General features: G+C 32.3%; 1 protein-coding gene and 2 long non-coding RNA genes across 4 annotated transcripts in view; 2 read left to right on the forward strand and 1 right to left on the reverse strand.

Annotated features, from left to right (window-relative positions):
- The window catches only part of Tmtc2 (Transmembrane O-mannosyltransferase targeting cadherins 2), a 549780-nt gene that overhangs the window by 397486 nt on the left and 130778 nt on the right, over nucleotides 1-21516 (forward strand). The window lies entirely within an intron of this gene.
- Nucleotides 6659-18577, forward strand: LOC141456971 (uncharacterized). Its single transcript, XR_012460137.1, has 4 exons — nucleotides 6659-6879; nucleotides 12206-12529; nucleotides 15190-15293; nucleotides 18442-18577. It is a non-coding gene; the product is annotated as an uncharacterized lncRNA (long non-coding RNA).
- On the reverse strand, nucleotides 15070-21177 carry LOC141456973 (uncharacterized). Its single transcript, XR_012460140.1, has 4 exons — nucleotides 20593-21177; nucleotides 18420-18554; nucleotides 17944-18038; nucleotides 15070-15249 (listed from the first exon to the last, which is right to left on the reverse strand). It is a non-coding gene; the product is annotated as an uncharacterized lncRNA (long non-coding RNA).

Raw genomic sequence — 21516 nt, forward strand, 5'->3', positions numbered from 1 at the left:
CAAACTTTATTTATTACTCTCCCAAGTATTAAAAGTGTTGTATTCAAGTATAAACTCAAGAACAAGACAATATTGAATAATATTGTTAGACATTAGAACATGATATGGATTGACCTTAAAGGCATTAATTATAGACGACTGGGTGAATAACGCGAGGAGTGGTATTGACATTGATTGAGTATATAAACGGGTAGACCGTTCCAGGCTCTTGTACCTCGTCAGGTCGAGCAAGCTGATCTCAAACATTCTCCTGTGGGACATGCAGCTACTGTATCGGTTAAGTGGAATTATCTTCTATAATCCTCTCTTCTAGCAGCATTCATGGATTATATAAAATGAAAACAGCTTTCAATAGAATACTGTATACATTTTAAAAGAATTTCTATTTATTTATTTTCTTTGCTACCTGTATAAAAATACATATTATATCAGGCAAAGTGTAAATACAATAAGTAAAATACATTATGCAAAAACTGCAAAAAAAGGATGGGTTATTGAGGAAAGAGTTTCCGAGTTGTTGTGAATCGGGATGGCAGGATAAGCTTCTGTGGAAATTGAGGAATCGTGAGAGGATCGTTTCAGTGACAAAAGGGTGACTTAATAGGGAGCATTAACGGCGGAGGACGTTTGATTGGAAAGATTGGATACTTCTTCTTCTTTGTCTAATGCTCTTATGTCTTCCAGCGTCGAGCTTTAGATATTTTAGGCCCTTAACCAACGGATGTACTCTTTCCCTGTTGTTCGCCAATTTTTGGATAGAAGACCTAGTCTGATCTCGCTTTTGTGCTAATCGCCCGATGTAATCCAAATAGCCCAATCTTGGTCTGCCTCTTGGTCTACGGTCCCGCAAGGGGTGTCTGATGCACGCAGACACTTGGGGAGTAGCTACCCCACGGGTTACCACAGCTCATCACACCATGCACCCTCATCTTAACAGGACACTGTACACTAATACTACAACACGTTCCCTACAGACAAGGTCACCTACAGTACACACCTTAGGGCTACCGTCCCTAAGGTTTCACCTAGTCAGGTAAATGTTCCTGACCAGGAAATAAACCAGTTGTCCCAAGATAACGCTGGGCTAAACACCCGCTTGGAGTATAAATGATTCAAAGAATAAAAGATAGCCTCAAGATTGGATACGGGAGCATTGGAGACAATACGTTTATGTTTAGTTCTTCTTAAATGGTAAGAAATACTCCTTACTGTAAATGGGAAAGAGGCACGCTAAGATTTCTCTGGAAGGACCTGGAAGACGCGGGAGCATTTACATAGGAAGGGGCAGTCAGCAAAACCGCTGCGAAGGATGTGTGGTCAAGGGATAAAACTTCCTTTCACCTCCTTGGAGAAGGCGCGCATAATATCTGCAAACGGTTCCCTAATATTTGACGCTAGTAATCCGGAGCTGAATTGAGGGTCAACGTATTCGCTTGACCTTATCCCTGGCGATCTTTAATGATACAGGGCTGGTTGGAGTTGTTTTCTAAGCGGTAGGTGGAGCACAATGCGGCCTAAGAGTGCACCTTACTTCCTTATGGAGCCATTGTCTCTAGATTAGAAGAATTTGGATAAAAGTAAAGATGTAATACAAAAGGATCAAAAGTTCGATTATGAGTTCTCACCCCAAACATTTGTACTGGGGTTCCCTGAATTCGAAAAAAATGTTTTTTTTACAAATGGTAAGAAAGGCGCCACGGTAGCCGAGCGGTTAGAGGCAAGACCTGCAAAGCTAAGATGCATTGTGGTACTGGGTTAGATACCCGTTCTAGGCTTTGCATTTTATTTAATGATTAATGTGAGAAATTTACAGTAAAGTATGTTTGCTAGTCGCCTCCGTCCACGACACCTAATTTGGTAGTTGGACGTAAAGCCCGTCTGAAAAAAATAGGCATTGTTTTACTTTACTTTTAACAAATCGGTCTTGGGACTTTGTGTTTGTAAAAAAAAAGATTAACAATGGTTGTTTTCAGTTGTCTGATTTTGCTCCACTGTTCGGTTCTAAGCCATTTTAAGTTACGATGTATAGATACATACATACACAAACGCATATCAATTTGTTAAAAAACACTTCTTTTTATTTGTAAGAGGACTTCAAAACGGATATCCGATGAACATGGGAAATTGAAAATCTGTACGGATAATACTTGACTTCTTTCCCTGGAAATGTAAGAGAAAGAAAACTAAGTGAAGTCACTGAAAATATGCGATGTTAATCATTTTTATGGGGCAAAAGAAAAATTGTCTTAGACAGGAAGGAATTGGTCAAGATGGCAGCACAAATATGTGGGCCAGCTATAAAAGTGGTAAGATACTCGTATATAATAAATATGTGAGTGCGTGTGTTATATAAGGTGGAGACGACTGAAAGGTCCGACTGAAAGGCAGAGAGTGTACTGTGGTATTGGGTGAAAGAGACCCGGGACTTAGTGGGTTAACTAATGGCATCCTTTAGTTGCTAACATAGATCACGGACTGCCCTCAGGAAATAAACCGCCTCCAGGAACACACGTCTGTCCTAACAGTAGTGAGTTTCACAATCTCTCACTAGACTGATTGTGGGGGTGGCAGAGAATCGACCCATGTAAGGTAATTAAAGCACAGATCAGCTTTTTAGTACAGCTTCACACAAATACACAAACCTACAACCTTAAAATTCTTGGTCTTGCTGCAGACATACGCACGCTCAAAGAGATTGTAACCATACGTTTGAAAAGTTAGGATAATCTGTTAGAGAAGGAGAATGTTAGAGTTCTAGGATGTTCAAAATGCACAAACACAATCACCAATACCTCTGCCAACAGTGGGAAAGGAGCTTGCTTTAATTTAGATGAAATTAACGATGGAATAACCTAGCTGAGTTGGCACTTGTGTTCAGCCTAGTAACTATTAGCCGACTACAGCAAATTATTACTGGTATGTTGTGTCAGTTTGTAGAGTAATGGTGAGGAAGGACTAAGAAGCTAGAACCGTATCTTGCGATAATCTGTACGTACTGTGAGCACCAATGACTGTAGCTAGTTTTACCTAACTGGACCGGACTCACCGGCACCATTTCCAGCTCTATTCTACACACTAACTTGCCCCTCCTAATTCTGACATCATCATTGCCAACGCTAACTCTAATCAAATGCAATACAGAAGAACGTGTCCTCGCCTATATACGATAAAACTATATCTAGTCAATTATGAGACGATCGAATAATATTTAATTTATTACATTTAATAGTGAGCTATTTTCAACTCAACTCTCAAGCAAGTCGATCTCAAAGTACGTATTCCCACTACGTCATTGATGTTGCAGGTTTTCTCCTGTCCGTTAAGTTCGAGCATGAATTATGTTTAGTAAATTTCATTTTCTAAAAAAAAACTATTCGCAGATGAAAATAGTACCAAAAGCGCACTCAACTTTTAGAACCAGATTTCTCAAATTTAAGGAAGATTTTTGTCGTTTCGAGTTATAAAAATCTATTTTTTGATTCTGATGTTTCAAAAATGTAATTTAGTTTATTATTAAATTGTAAGTCAATCTCAGTTCCATTTGATGATGAATATCGCGAGCCTTAAATTTATTCAAGATTGGCCACATGCGGCACCTCCGGTTTACACCAATAAGACAGGAAATAGAGCAATTCGAAATTAAAATTATCCTTAAAAAGTGTACGAAAACGCATAACGTTGAAAAACACCCAAATTCTTTGACAATTTTTTTTCTCTATTTCTATAAAACATAAAATTCCCAAATTTTCTTTAAAATATAAGTCAAATCCTCATTTATAACTGTATTTTTTTTTTGCAACAACCCAGATATAATTTCTATATTCCAGGCATTAATTCTGTGTTTTTGTTAATTATTATTTTAAAATTATTTTATTATTTAATTTTGAAGGATATCCGGTCCATTCTGTTTCCTTTCTTTGAGAAATGTGTTCATTATTCATGGTTCTATTTCTTTAAATAACCCTCTAGTTTCTCTTTTTGTAAATATTACGTTAAGTAAATCTAATTCGGAAGTAATGATCTTTTAAATTCAAGCTTCATTTTATGGCATGTTAGATAAGATTATGTATTACAGTTTAAAATGTTAAGTATAAGGGTTGATTAAACGCCAAAAGGTACACAAATCAGCAAGCACCCAAAATTTCATTAATTCTTCATTAATATTTAAGTAATTTTACTGCATTAATATTCATTAATATTTTTTAGAATTTATTAGATGTCACAGACCCTTATGCTGGCCATTTTCGTCTACAAAATATTTGTTCAAGTAGCACTGTAGATTGACTGTAATATCTAGTTATTTATAATAATCAAACTATTAAATACAGGTTAAAAAGAAAAACGTTATAAAAAATAAAAAAAAATTATGAGGCTAAAAAATTCAAAACTTTTTTTTATAAAAAAAAATGTAATATGTAAAATAAAGTAAATAAGATATGTATATTTTTAGGACAGCTAATTATTCCAGTATTTTACTATAAGTAAAATTAAATTAAAATAGAGAAATCAATAATTGTTGTTGAATAATCTACTTGTTATAACTGTGTGTTATTTGTGCTCTCGAATATTTCGCTAAGACGAATTCAAGACAGTAGCCTACTCTAACTTTGTCTTTTTCTACTTTAACATGCATGTACATATGTGTGATTTATCATAATTATAACAAAAAAATATTATAAATGAAGTGGCCAGCATAAGGGTCTGTGACATCTAATAAATTCTAAAAAATATTAATGAATATTAATGCAGTAAAATTACTTAAATATTAATGAAGAATTAATGAAATTTTGGGTGCTTGCTGATTTGTGTACCTTTTGGCGTTTAATCAACCCTTATACTTAACATTTTAAACTGTAAGTTTTTGTTAAAGAGATTTTTGTACCTTTTGGATAGATTTTCCTTTTTGTCTATTTTACAAAGTTACATATCTGCTTTACAGATTTTTTTAAATTTGGAATAAGCAATTCTATCATTATAACCTGATAAGATGGTAAGTCGGAACCGTAACTACCACTAGAGAGATCTTTTTAAAGAATGATTATCGTTAAGGTCCCCCAAACCATCCTCAGTAACAACTTTTCTTGAAAAAGCGTTTTGAATAACATAGGAAGGTATTTGTGCGTGAATAGCAAAATTAAACTGCGATTTCATTACTTCCTTTTAAGAGGAGTAAGAAAAATAAACTGCGATTGCAGAACTTCTAGGCAAAGAGGCAAAGATTTTTTAATCGAACGACAATTCATTGATTTAAATCGGTTCACTCATTGATAATTTAAACGATTGCAGTACTTCCTCTTAGTAGGTGCAAGAGCATCAGCAATGTAGAGGAGCTTTAACCACTTATTCGAGCTGAATTTTATCAAAATCGGACTAAGCGTTATAGAAATATTGGTAATAATAGTTTTAGAAAGGGCCTTATTTGGGTGGGGCAAACTCCCCTCCTTATGAGGCACGGCGTCGAGACTTTTAAAGTGCAAATCTGTACAAAATTTCGATTCGAATGACATTTAATTCATGAAAATCGGTTCACGTGTCGATAATTTGAAACGATTCCTATACTTCCCCTTAACAAGTGTAAGAGCTGATCGCCGCTTTAATGTTACGTAGGGGAGCCCTAACCCTATCATCCTACCAAATTTTATCAAAATCGGGCCAAGATTTACAGAGTAATTAGTAATAATAATTTTGGAGGGGGCCTTACATAAAGGGGGCTAACTCCTCTCCCATACGATGTACCCCCAAAAGGCACATCTACATAAAATTCCGAATCGAATGACACCTCATTCATGAAAATCGGTTCACGCGTTTAGGCGCTACGTTGTTTACAAAAAAGGTAACAACAAGAACAAGAACAAGAACAACAACATTTTTTGAAAAAGCGGTTTTTGCTCATTTTCGGCAACTTTTTTCTCGAAACCTATTAGATCTGGGTGGTTGCAAAAAAATTACAGTTATGAAGGAGGGTTTGGAGTAAGATTTAAAGAAAATTTGGGAATTTTATCTTTTATAGAAAAAGAGAAAAAAATTGTCAAAGTTGGGTGTTTTTCAACGTTACGCTTTTTCGTGCAGTTTTTGATGGTCAACCCTTATACAACTGTCCTACCGGACAGTTTTAATCAGCTTGTCGCTGCTAACAAAAGTCTTGACTGTGTCATCACCTTGTAGGTCAACCTTTTCTTTTAAAGGTCTAGAATTTCCCTTTAAGTTGTTTCCTCTTATATCTATTCTGATCTCTCTACATGCTAAAGACCTCGTATCTCTAAGCAAAGAATCAAACAGGTTAGTAACGATAGTTCTTCTTTTCTCGTCTCAGGTAAAATTCATTTTAAATACATGAGTTATGGCCACTTCTTAGCATTAGTAATAGCAGTGTACAAGAATAATCTCTTGCTTACTGAAGATTCGTTTTCCTAATATCTTTCATTTTATCTCGAATCCTGCTATCTAAAAAAGATTATTTCAATAGTGGTCTAGCTAGATTGTTAGCAATAACAGTCTAGAAATTGAAAACTTCTATTTTTATAAAGTTTATTCTATTATTCAATAACTAGATTTAAATAACTTCAAAATGAAAGATTTTATTTTCTCAAAATAAATATATATATATATATATCTCCTTTTGAAAATAATTAAATTATTCATTTGTTGTAGCATTTTTAATTCGAATTCAAATATATTTAGTTACACCTGTTACCTGATTATGGTGCTTGTGGAACAAGGAAGGTTCTCTTAGGTTATACAACATATGCTTATCAGTGACTTGTCTTTGCTGTGCGAGAGATGTAGATGAATTTGACGATGATAGGAGTTGTTATGGCTGCAATATTTGCTGTAACTGGTATTTCGTACGTTTGGAGATGAGTTAGTAAACCTAGATACGTAAGTTGGAATACTATTTCTCAGGTATTATTTATTTATTTATTGCTATATGAAATTCATCTATAAGCATAGAGTTGACATTCTCAGTTTTACAGTTTAAAGTAATAACCTTTGCAAAATAATTATATAGTTACGAAATAATAAAGAGCATGTAAGAAAAATAATTTGAAACTTAACTCTCCAAATTTCACATATTTCCCAAAAAAGAAAAGAAAACTACTAAGGAATGGAGACAGAAGTTAATAATTAATTATTAACATTGACAATGTTATTTTTCATCTTAATTCTGTAGACAGTCTACAGATCTCTAATAGGTAAAAATAAACATTTACTTTTATCAACACTACCGAAAAATTAAATATAAACGAGGATTGATGTGCTCTCCGTCAGATGCAATATATTGTTTTAAAAATATAGATGTAAAGCTGGAATAAATAGAGCATTCCAATAAGAGATCTTCCACACAATTTAATATTAAATGTTTGCACAATTTACAGACCTCTTCCTTATAAAAGTAATATTTATCACCATTTATTAATAATCTGACTACATTATTATTTGCTATTCTTAATTGGCTAGTCATCTGTAATACATTAATATTAACAATTAATGTGAAGTAATATTGAGGTTCTAACTAAGCGAAGTAACAAATATTTCTGTATGTTGAGAAATAACCAGAGTTCGCAGCTCTATCAATATCTAAACTCAGGAGATTATTTTTCATTTTCTGTATCGGTCCATTCTTATCCTCAGCAACAAAATTAGCAGTAAGTAATTCATCGCCAGGGATAAGTACTAATGCTTTTAAGGTTCTCTTAGGTTATACAACATATGCTTAACAGTGACTTGTCTTTGCTGTGCTAGAGACGTAGATGAATTTTATGTTGATAGTTGTAGCTGCAATATTTGCTGTGACTGGTATTTCGTACGTTTGGAGATAAGAGTTAGTAAACCAGCTCAAGTTAGTTGAAATACTATTTCTTTACTTGAAATACCATAAGCTATCCAGTACTAGTGTTCTTATTTCCATATTCCAGGCATTAATTCCGTGTTTTTGTTAATTGTAATTATAAATTTATTTTATTTTTTAATTTTGTATGATTTCGGGTATGTTCTCTTTTCTTTCATTGAGAAATGTGTTCATTTTCAATTACCATAAACAACTTAATAGTAGCATATCCAATTGACTGTTTTAAATCAGTTTTCTTGAATCATAATATTATGTACTAAAGAGGCTGTAGAAGTGATCCCAAAACTGTAAGATCTTAAAAAGATTTGAATTTTATTATTTTTCTGAAATTGTTATACTGTTTTCAAATAGCTAACATCGAGCTATTAGCTAAATAATCTAATTATTAATTTACTGGCGCTGTACTTTTTCTTTCCTTATCATTTATACAGATCCAGTTTGAGGCTTGTTCGTGGTTTCGTAAATAGCGTCAGAAACTTGGAACATTTTCAAAAATTTCAGGAACTTACTGTTTGTTTTTTCTTAAGTTTGCTGAAAGCGTCTAAGAATAGAACTCTATGAAATCGTACTAGTTCATTAAGAAAGAGAAAAATTGTTTCTTTTGCTGTTCATTATTTTTAGTGACTGATTCATAGTTTCAATAGGATGAAAAAAATAATTGCCATTTCAGCCGTGATACATTTATTTATTCCGCCGAGCTTTCGACCTAGGGACTAGATCGTCTTCAGGGCTAGTTTACAAAGTAATATTTTACATTACAGGGTTAGTGTGTCTTCTGACTTGTCTGTTCATTTGAAAATACCATTGGGAAAATTTTTTCAGGTTTATTATTGCGAAGATTGACGCAGTGGGTGCAGGATAATGACATTCTGAGTGAATTTCAAGCAGGTTTTAGACCAGGGTATTCCACTGTCGATAATCTATTTACCTTATCAAATATTATAAATATTAAGTTGGCGGAAAAAAGACAGAAAGTTTATATATTTTTCGTAGACCTCTCTGCGGCTTTTGATCGAGTGGATCGTCACGCTCTAATCTATAAATTACAAGAAATCGGAATTTCTACAAAAATAGTGCGTATTATAAAGGAACTTTTCGAGAATACAGAAGCAATGGTATGGTATAGAAATGAATATTCTGATAAATTTGAGACAACAATGGGTGTAAAACAGGGGGCATTGTTGAGCCCTTTATTGTTTACCCTCTTTATTAATGATATTGAAGATGATCTTATAGGAGGAATTAATATTAACCGAAATAAAATTAAATTGTTAGCCTTTGCTGACGACATAGCGGTGATTGCATTGGATCCTGTTGAGTTACAATATAATATTCATGTTTTAGAAAAGTATTGCCTCAAATGGAACCTAAAGATTAACACAAATAAATCAAAAGTAATGGTATGTCGAAACGGCGGAAGACCGTCTAATAAAGAGCGTTGGTCTTTAGGTAATGAAAATATAGAAATAGTTAATTGTTACAAATATCTTGGATTGCGCATAACTCCTCAGTTAAATTTAAATAAACATTTAAATGATAAATTATTAAAGGCAAAAATAGGTCTAAATTCCGTTTGGAAATCATTTATAGCAAATAGCAAAATTCCTGTTTCGGCCAAGTTAGAAATGTTCAACGCTGTTTCTCGTGCAATCATGTGCTATGGCGCGCAAGTTTGGGGTGGAAAGTCTTATAGGCAAGGAGAACAGTTATTCACGTACTTTATTAAAAAGTTATTAAGATTGCCTAGGAACACCCCAAATTACATTATCACCTTGGAAACAAATATGCCTCCATTGTACATCCATACATTGCAGTTACATCATAATTACATTATAAAAGTACTAAGTATGCCAAATTATAGGTACCCTAAGATAGTAGCATTAGAGACAATTAAAAGACAAATTTATTGGTATAAGGATCTTTGTAATGTAAATTCTGAAAATGGCTCAATAATAAAAATCAATTTTGATAATGTAGATGATTGTAAAAAGGAGTTAAATTTATTAAGAGAACAAATTCACAGAAATCATATAGAAGCATGCATAATTAGAGCACAAAATTCTCAGTTTAGTATAATTTATAAATATCTAAATTTCAGTTTCGGTGATGAATCATTCTATTTCTGCGATAAATATACAACTGACAATATTAGTTGGATAATTAAAATAAGAGGAGAACTATTGAATCTAAATTATAAAAGATACAATAGTAATGAATCACAAGTCTGTTCGCTATGCAGTAGGGAAGAAATAGAAAATATCATTCACTTCATTTGTATTTGCCCTGCTTATAGGGATCTCCGATTGAAGTTTTTAAATAAGATTATATTGTCCCAACAAGAATTAATACAGTATCTAAATGGTGATTGGATTTCTTTATTGAATTACACCAAGCGTGCTTGGATCTTACGATATGAAAAGATACATAATTAATCGATTAGTGTAAAATAAAGAATTTATTTTATTTAATATAAAAAGTATTTCTTTTAGTTTATTATCGATTTACTAAAATACATATTATTTACTCGTATACAATGTTTTCCATACTTATTTAGTTAAGAATATTTATTTATATATATGATTTATTATTGATATATTATGTATATTTATATATTATTTATTTATTATTTGTCCTTTATTGGGAATTGTATATTATTAAAGAACATTTATTTTGTATTTGCTAGCTAGCACCCCCGCTGATGGTTTTGTACCAAGCGTATGTCCTTTATTTGATAATTATTGAATAAGTTGATCTGTTAATTTTGAAATTTATGTACATATTTAAATAAAAGACTTTATCTATCTATCTATCTATCTATCTATCTTTGCTGTGCTAGAGACGTAGATGAATTTTATGTTGATAGTTGTAGCTGCAATATTTGCTGTGACTGGTATTTCGTACGTTTGGAGATAAGAGTTAGTAAACCAGCTCAAGTTAGTTGAAATACTATTTCTTTACTTGAAATACCATAAGCTATCCAGTACTAGTGTTCTTATTTCCATATTCCAGGCATTAATTCCGTGTTTTTGTTAATTGTAATTATAAATTTATTTTATTTTTTAATTTTGTATGATTTCGGGTATGTTCTCTTTTCTTTCATTGAGAAATGTGTTCATTTTCAATTACCATAAACAACTTAATAGTAGCATATCCAATTGACTGTTTTAAATCAGTTTTCTTGAATCATAATATTATGTACTAAAGAGGCTGTAGAAGTGATCCCAAAACTGTAAGATCTTAAAAAGATTTGAATTTTATTATTTTTCTGAAATTGTTATACTGTTTTCAAATAGCTAACATCGAGCTATTAGCTAAATAATCTAATTATTAATTTACTGGCGCTGTACTTTTTCTTTCCTTATCATTTATACAGATCCAGTTTGAGGCTTGTTCGTGGTTTCGTAAATAGCGTCAGAAACTTGGAACATTTTCAAAAATTTCAGGAACTTACTGTTTGTTTTTTCTTAAGTTTGCTGAAAGCGTCTAAGAATAGAACTCTATGAAATCGTACTAGTTCATTAAGAAAGAGAAAAATTGTTTCTTTTGCTGTTCATTATTTTTAGTGACTGATTCATAGTTTCAATAGGATGAAAAAAATAATTGCCATTTCAGCCGTGATACATTTATTTATTCCGCCGAGCTTTCGACCTAGGGACTAGATCGTCTTCAGGGCTAGTTTACAAAGTAATATTTTACATTACAGGGTTAGTGTGTCTTCTGACTTGTCTGTTCACTCAGTCCATGAACAGACAAGACAGAAGACACACTAACCCTGAAATGTAAAAGTATTACTTTCTAAACTAGCCCTGAAGACGACCTAGTCCCTAGGTCGAAAGCTCGGCGGAATAAATGTATCACGGCTGAAATGGCAATTATTTTTTCATCCTATTGCAGTTTCTTCTGTTAATACCAAGAGTGGACCTTCATCTTTTCATGTCAGAATATAATATGGACATCTACACCAATATTAGATCGGATTTACTAACTTATTTATTAATTTAAATGATTACGGTCGAACTAATTTTTCTGCTAACAACTATTGCATAACCGACTCACAAAATACCACCTCACTACTTTGGGTTCAGGTCAAAGTATTTATCAATAACATCAAGTTGAACGAATGACTGAACATATCATGAATAAAGTAGAAAACAGTAAGTACACAGCAGCTATATTTTTTTTTTTATTTAGCTGATATACCTAACAATTTTGACACGTTGGACTGCTGTACAAAATTAGGTACACTTACACCATTAATTACAAATATTCTAATTATACGGTCTTTTTTTAAAAAACCTAACTTTTGTTGGTAAGATTATTAAAATTTTAATTTATTAATTATTTTTTATTTTCTAGATTATGTATGAAAATAAATAAATAAAAAAACCAGCTGGAATCAGCTGTTCAGATAACCTTCACTTATCAGCTGACCAGCCTGGCCAGTTACCGTCGGCCATCTTTGACTCGTTCGTGGTGTCTCTTCATTAACGTGATTTTTTAAGTGAATATTAGTGCGTGTTAAAGTGAAGTTCGGGTTTACAAATTGAGTTTAAGTTATACTTAGTGCGTGATATACAGTTTTAGTGTAAATAGTGTTGTGAATTATTTTAAAAAGTGTCAAGTGCTATTGGACTGGTGATCTATAGAGATGCTGATGTTCTTGGATATTCTTTAAACAAGGTAAGACTTTATTATCAATTATTAAATTATATTTTTATTATTCATGCATGAAAACAGCATGTTATCATTTAATTATTACTTAAATATAAATATTATTACTTCGTCTTGACTATGTTAATTCTTTAATTTTGATCACTACAAAAAGTATTTAAATTGATCTCTAAACCTTTTTGATCAATTCTTTGATCTTTTCTTTTTAATCGCCAGTAGTTCTAAATTAGTATTCTTGGTTTACACTGGGCCAAAAAAAAGTCTCTGAACACTTACCTAAATTTTATTACTTTTATCTTAGTAGAAACTTCTTTTTTTCTCAAATGAAATTATACTATTCGGTAGAGAGAAACCAGGGTTGTCTATTTTCTATTTAATCTTTAATTTTCTTCAACTGGAATTTCTTAATGAAACGTTAAACCAAACAACACCACACACGAATGCAAAAAGAGTCTGTGAACAATATGAACATAATAAATTATTCTTACACATTGTACATGTATTATAAATTTTAAAATCTTGTCGAACCTTCTTTGTTTCTAATCACTTCCAACAAGCGAGCTTTCATCGATCCTACTAATTTTGTAGTCTTCAACGTTGGAATTTTATCCCATTCTTCTAAAATAGCGTTCTTGAATTGTTCAGGTTTCTTATTTCTCTTTTATTTATTTGGCGACTGATTTCATCCGACAAGTGTTCGAGGAGTGTTTAAGCGCCGGGTTGTATTATGTTGTTGTATTCTTAAGTTTTTAGTGCGATATGTTCTTTTCTTACCTATGCTAACGACATCAATTTTTTTAGTAGTTTCTATCTTAAATAAAGGTATAACTCGTCAGGTTATCCTAACTAGATTTTATTAATGGTGTACTATGTAGTCTCCCAGCATCCTGTTAATTGTATTCGTAACTCTTTATCTATGTCCAATATGCTTGAATGTTTTTAATTTAGCTGATATGGATTCAATTATTATAGATTTAATATGGTAAATGCATTTATTTATTTACCATCGATAACTGAGAATCAGCTGACATAAAAACATACACAATTTTGGGATACCTTGGGGTATCGTAAGTTAGGTTACTGTAAATTTAGGGGAAAAAGAAGTAAACAGAGTTAATTACATTCTTTGAAAATTTATATTTTTATTTAAGATTAAATTATTATAATACGATCTACAATTTAAGAAGTTAACAAACTTTAAGAAACTAATGTGTTTAGGCGCCCGGTTGTATTATATAAAAGCCATTCCCAAGTTATTAGTGCGGTATATTTCGGGTCGTTTTCTTGTTGGAAGACAAACGTTCCTTCTAAACCCAATTTCATTGAACTTTCACTTGTAAATTGTATCTTAATATTCTTTTGAGCACTTGACTTCGGTTCTTCTCGAATAGTCTTCAGAATTTACCGTTTATTAAAGGAATTAAGTTTTGGTGGCTGTGCACTGCATGGCCTACTAGTCACACTTCCGTATTTTTTGAACTTATTAATTATATTATGCTCCGTGGGGGGTTTTTCTTTAACTATCTTCCCTATTTCGCGCATACTTTTTCTTTCATTTCGCAACTACACAATAAATTCAACAATCGGTCTAGGATCTTCCACATTAGTGGTTAAGTAATACTAATTAGATTATTATTCTCTATACTGACTGTTATGATTTCTACAATTCAATAAGGTTCTTTGGAACTATATTCAACTGTTTTTCTGTTTGTTATCTAAGTAAAAATTTCGATTTGTTCACATTTATACGGTTGTTCACAGACTCCTTTTGCATTCGTGTGTGGTGTTGTTTTGTTTAACGTTTCATTATGATATTCCTGTAGAAAAAAAAAATAAAAGATTTTATATAAAATAGACAATCCTGTGTTCTCTCTATCGAATAGTATAATTTCATTTGAGAGAAAAAAAGAAGTTTCTAATATAAGATAAAAGTAATAAAATTTAGGTAAGTGTTCACAGACTTTTTTGGCCCAGTGTACCTGTTGTTTTTTGGAATTGATTTCTAAAGAAATCCTTTTCTCGTGTCTTGATTTTAATTAGGTCCTTTTGTAGGACTCTAAGTAGAATATTTAAGTCCAAACTCCGAAACTCCACATCATAACTCGCCCCTTATTAATTAGATCCTTGGGGTAGATTCAGAAATAAATAATTGATACCTACTTCAACTTTCGTTAAGAACAAACGAAGGTCTTCTTCCCCTTTCGGTGAATATCAGACGGTTTTTCTGTTCGGTAAAAATATTACTAGCACTAAAGCTTGAGTTGTCACAGAAAAAATAATTTGAATGTAATGAGTACCTGAAATATAAATAAATAATTACATGCATAACGTGCAAATATTACTTCATTTAAAAAAAAAAATTCCAGCTCATGCTTGAAACATCAAGTTTGCCAAGAAAAATGTATTAGTGAAAGGATGGGAGCAATTTATAGAATTGCTCAAGATTTCAGTTTACTCAATATTTTATTATTTTTTCAATGAAGTAACTTGATCAGTAGGTGTAGGGAAACAAACAGTAAGAACGAAGTATTAGTTCATTATGGCTTTTATTATCACTTTTTCAACTACAATAAATTACAATTAGTTTTAGATTATCATTTTTCTTATATAATAGTTAATACAATTCAAACTAATTTAATGTTGTTTGATTATTCCCAATGTTCCTGAAGACAAGACACCGAGCATGGATCAGGGTCCGATACTGATGTAGAACTGGATCCAACTAATGCCTTGAAACAGAAGAGCACAATTGGCCTATTATGCACTGTTACAGGTATGATAAAGTATCTAAAGTAATATAATTGGTTTATCATTTAACCAGTTAAGCTAGCTAACTGTTACACAAGTTAAACTGGTTGTACTTGTTTGTACACTGTACTGGTACACTGATTAAAGAATCTAATCGGTTACATTGGCTGACTGCTTTTACTAGTTAACTAGTTAAAACAGTTACACCAGTGTAACCAGTTAAAACAGTTATGCTCGGTGAACTGGTTAAACTAACTACTTAATCGGTTTTAACGGTTGGCACTGATTAATCGGTTAAACTGGTTTTACTGGTTGACTGGTTAATCACTTAAACTTGTTACTAGTTAATCGGTTGAACTGGTTAATCTAGTTTAATTGGTTACCATTGTCACTTCGCTTCGCCTATCAACTTATTTTCTTCTCCATATAACTTATTTTCTTCATTTATCCACTTATTGTTTTGCCTATCCACTTATATTACTTATATAGGCTGGTAGGTAGATCGCTAAGTGGATAGATAAATGCAATAAGTTGAGAGATGAAGAAAATAAATGATAGGTGAAGAGAAATAATTGGATAAATGGCAAAGGTAGCCAGTTGGACCAGATTAACCAGTTTAACAAAATAACTAAACTAGTTAGCATGTTAAACCGTTCAACCGATTAAGTACTTAAACAGTTAAACTGGTTAACAAAGTAACTAGCCGATTAACTAGTTGACTAGATAAACTAGTCTGTTACCAGTAAAAGAGATTACCTAGCTAACCAATTTAATTAACTGAACCTGTTAGCAAGGTTAACCTATAAACTGATACAGTTTACCCAATTAACTATTTAAACAGTATAACTTGTTTAGCGCAGTTATCAGATTTAATTAATCTAATGGGTTAACAGTCAACCTGGTTAACTAGTAACCGGTTAAACTAGTTTAACTAGCTAACTGCATGAACAAGTTTATCGGTTAAACTGGCTAACTGGTTAAGGTATAACTAGTTAATCGGTTAAACTTGTGAACTGTTATCGGTCATACTAGCAACTGGTTAACTGGCTAAACTGGTTAAACTAGTTCCACTGGTTACCTTTGATATTTATCAATTAATTTTTTTCACCTATCAATTGATTGATTCTTTTAACTGTCCACTTCTTGATCCTCCGCTTATCCTTCTATGTTAGAGAGGTAAGTGGATTGGTAAGAGAATAACTGGACAAATGAAGAAAATAAGTTGTAAGGTGAAACGAAATGACAAAGGTAACCATTTGAATTAGTTTACCAAGTTTAGCCAGTTAACCAGTTGGCTAGTTTGACCGATGAACAGTTAACAAGTTTAACCGATTAATTTCCTACCCATTTATATCCTTAACCAGTTAGCCTATTTAACCGATTAACTAGTTAAACCAGTAAGCTAGTTCAACTAGTTTAATCGATTAACTAGTTAATCAGGTCGACTAGTTAAACCCATTAGCCGATTAAACCAGTTAACTAGTTGATAGATTATACTGGTTAACTAGTTAATCGGTTAAACTGGTTAACTAGTTTATCGGTTAACCTGGCAAACTGGTTCCATTATTTAAATTGGTTAACTAGGTAATTTGTTTTACTGGCTGGCTAGTTTAACTGGTCCATTAGTTAATCGGCAAAACTGGCCGGCTGCTTTGTTAACCAGTTTATAACTGGATAGGTTAGGCTAGGGTAGGTTAGGTTTAAGTTAGACTAGATTAATTAGGCTAGGGTAGGTTAGGTTAAGTTAAGTCTAGATTAATTAAGCTAGGGTAGGTTAGGTTATGTTAAGTTCATCTAAGGTAACTTAACCTAATCCCCCCTTATACTTTGGTTAACTTAGGCTAGGTTAACCTAACCTAACTTAACCACACCGACTTACTATTAATCAGCTAAACCGGTTACGCAGTTCAGCCGATTAACTAGTTAACCTGTTAAACCAGTCATCCAGTTTAACCGGTTACCTAGTTAATCAGCTCAATCAGTTATCCAGTTCAACCGATTAACTAGTTAACCAGTGAGCCAGTTTAACCGGTTAACTAGTTTATCAGCTCAACCAGTTTACCCAGTTCAACCGATTAACCAGTTAACCAGTTTAACCAGTCAGCCATTTTAACCGGTTAACTAGATAATCAGCTCAACCAGTTACCCAGTTCAACCAATTAACTAGTTAACCAGTCAGCCAGTTTAACCGGTTAACTAGATAATCAGCTCAACCAGTTACCCAGTTCAACCGATTAACTAGTTAACCAGTTTAACCAGTCAGCCAGTTTAACCGGTTACCTAGTTAATCAGCTCAACCAGTTACCCAGTTCAACCAATTAACCAGTTTAACCAGTCAGCCAGTTTAACCGGTTACCTAGTTAATCAGCTCAACCAGTTACCCAATTCAACCGATCAACTAGTTAACCAGTTACACCGGTCTGCCAGTTTAACCGGTTACCTAGTTAATCAGCTCAACCAGTTACCCAGTTCAACCAATTAACCAGTTTAACCAGTCAGCCAGTTTAACCGGTTACCTAGTTAATCAGCTCAACCAGTTACCCAGTTCAACCAATTAACCATTTTAACCAGTCAGCCAGTTTAACCGGTTAACTAGATAATCAGCTCAACCAGTTAGCCACGTAGCCAGTTTAGCTGATTACATGCAACATGCAAAATAATTTTAAAGGACTTACGTGAAAGGTGGAAGTAAATATTCAGTGCAACGTCTTGAGGAGGATCCGTTCTTGTTCACCTGTACATCTCAAATTAACACTAGTCCTCTTGATACCTAAACCAAAAATTTTGTTGCACTGTTATATGAAATATTTGAATAAATTATATAAGTATAATAAAATGTTCAGCTTTTTACTTTATCTAATGTTTGTAATAATTTCTATTTCTTTTTCAGTCTCTGTTTCTTCTTGTTTTCGTTATTTTATTTTATTTTTTGGAAAATGAAGCATTTCCTAATAAGTGATGCATTTTCAATTGATCTGTTCTTACTAAGATATATGGAAAATATAAATAAAATGGAAAAATAAAGAAAACAAATGTAAAGAGACCTGATCATGCTTGATTTTTATCTCACTGTGCAAATTTGAAAAGGAGATTACAAACGTTTAAGAGAATTTTTTTTAAAAACTGATTTTAAAAATAAAATTTCACTAACCTTTGTCCAATTATCTTTACAGGTATTGCCATCAACAGAAGTAGAGTTAATTCCCATCCAGAAATCAATGCTGTGCAAAGTGTTGCAATGAAAGAGATAGTTGCTATCAACACGAGCACCTCTAAAACCAGCAGCCTGAAATAATATATTTACTTATGTAATTCAAATTACAAATGATTATTCTTAAATTTTGTTAACTTCTTAAACTGTAGAACGTATTATAATTAATTATAATTATTGTAGTTAAAAAAAGTTATAATAAAAGCTATAATGAACTAATACTTCGTTCTTACTGGTTATTTCCCTACACCTACTGATTAAGTTACTTCATTGAAAAAAAATATTGAGTAAACTGAAATCTTGAGCATTTCTATAAATTGCTCCCGTCCTTTCACTAATACATTTTTCTTGGTAAACTTGATGTTTTAAGCATGAGCTGGCATTTTTTTTGTTTTTAAATGAAGTAATATTTGCACGTTATGCATGTAATTATTTATTTATATTTCAGGTACACATTACATTCAAATTATCTTATCCTCGTCAACTCTAATTTATTTCCTTTTCAAGTTCGTTTCCTTATATAATGGAATAAATGGCTAATAAAACATTTAAAACAAAATTTTTTAGCATTGGGAGTAGGAACATTTCATAAACGAATTCATTTTCTTAAAGCAAATGAATTTTCTTACCAAATAGAAAAACCGTCTGACCATTAACCGGAAGGGGAATTCATTCGTTCTTAACGAATGTTAAAGTAGGTATCAATTATTTATTACTGAATCTACCCCAAGGATCTAATTAATAAGGGGCGAGTTATGATGTGGAGTTTCTGAGTTTGGATTTAAATATTCTACTTAGAGTCCTATAAAAGGAACTAATTAAAATCAAGACACGTGAGAAAAGGAATCTTTAGAAATCAATTCCTGGTACCAAAAAGGTACACTGGGCCAAACAAGTCTGTGAACACTTACCTAAATTTTATTACTTTTATCTTAGTAGAAACTTTTTTTTTCTCAAATGAAATTATACTATTCGGTAGAGAGAACACAGGATTGTCTATTTTATATAAAATCTTTTATTTTTTTTTTCAACAGGAATATCATAATGAAACGTTAAACAAAACAACACCACACACGAATGCAAAAGGAATCTGTGAACAACCGTATAAATGTGAACAAATCGAAATTTTTACTTAGGTAACAAACTGAAAAACAGTTGAATATAGTTCCAAAGAACCCTATTGACTTGTAGAAATCATAACAGTCAGTATAGAGAATAATAATCTAATTAGTATTATTTAACCACTAATATGGAAGATCCTAGACCGATGTTGAACTTACTGTGTAGTTGCGAAATGAAAGAAAAAGTATGCGTGAAATAGGGATGAGATACATTTACATAAGATAGAAACTATTAAAAAATAGTTGATGTCGTTAGCATAGGTAGGAAAAGAACATACCGCACTAAAAACTTAAGAATACAACAACATAATACAACCCGGTGCTTAAACACTCCTCGAACACTTGTCGGATGAAATCAGTCGCCAAATAAATAAAAGAGAAATAAGAAACCTGAACAATTCAAGAACGCTATTTTAGAAGAATGGGATAAAATTCTAACATTGACGTCTACAAAATTAGTAGGATCGATGAAAGCTCGCTTGATGGAAGTGATTAGAAACAAAGAAGGTCCGACAAGTTTTTAAAATTTATAATACATGTACAATGTGTAAGAATATTATGTTCATAGTGTTCACAGACACTTTTTGCCTTCGTGTGTGGTGTTGTTTTGTTTAACGATTTTATATAAAATAGACAACCCAGGTTTCTCTCTACCGAATAGTATAATTTCATTTGAGAAAAAAGAAGTTTCTACTAAGATAATAGTAATAAAATTTAGGGAAGTGTTCACAGACTTTTTTGACCCAGTGTAAACCAAGAATACTAATTTTGAACTCATAGTCGATTAAGAAGAAAAGATCAAAGAATTCATCAAAAAGGTTTAGAGATCAATTTAAATACTTTTTGTAGTGATTAAAATTAAAGAATTAGCCAACACTGAGCATAGTCAAGACGAAGCAATATTTATTTGTAAGTAACAAGTAAATGATAACATGCTGTTTTCATGCAAGAATAATCAAAATATTATTAAATAATTGATAATAAAGTCTTACCTTGTTTAAGGAATATCCAAGAACATCAGCATCTCAGTAGATCACCAGTCCAATAGCACTTGACACTTTTTAAAATATTTCACCACATTATTTACCCTAAAACTGTATATCACGCACTAAGTATAACTTAAACTCAGTTTATAAAACCGAACTTCACTTTAACAAGCACTAATATTCACTTAAAACATCGCGTTAATGAAGAGACACCACGAACGAGTTAAAGATGGCCGACGGTAACTGGCCAGGCTGATCAGCTGATAAGTGAAGGTTATCTGAACAGCTGATTCCAGCTGTTTTTTTTATTTATTTATTTTCATACATAATCTAGAAAATAAAATATAATTATTAAATTAAAATTTAGTAATCTTACCAACAAAATTTAGGTTTTTTTAAAAAAAACCGTATGATTAGAATATTTGTAATTAATGGTGTAAGTGTACCTAATTTTGTACAGCAGTCCAACTTGTCAGATATATCAGCTAAATCAAGAAATATAGCTGCTGTGTACTTACTGTTTTCTACTTTATGCACGGTATGTTCAGTTATTCGTTCAACTTGATTCTCTTGACTTGGCTATAATCTCGGACTAACTTACACGTTCGACGCTTGGGGTAGGAGCTCTCTCTCCTTCTTTTTGTATAGTTCTGCTACCTGTTGCAGCGGAGATGACCTACAGGCAAGATGGCGCGAACAAATTTCAAATTGAAAACTCTCTTCGGGGACTGAACGGATATTAGTATTGATTTCAATGGAGTTTTGTTTTTTGTTATGTTCGTGACATGCGATAATATAATCAATAGTTACCTTAAAAGGTCAAATAGCTTTAATAATACTTTTATTATTATTATTATTATTATTAAAGCAGTCGAGTTGGGGTGTAGCATTTGGTAAGAGGAATAAACGAGTCTTACAATTCTTATTTTG

This window comes from Rhodnius prolixus, unplaced genomic scaffold (assembly GCF_049639745.1).
Source record: "Rhodnius prolixus isolate KJV_2025 unplaced genomic scaffold, Rpr scaffold_10, whole genome shotgun sequence".
Classification (NCBI taxonomy): domain Eukaryota; kingdom Metazoa; phylum Arthropoda; class Insecta; order Hemiptera; family Reduviidae; genus Rhodnius; species Rhodnius prolixus.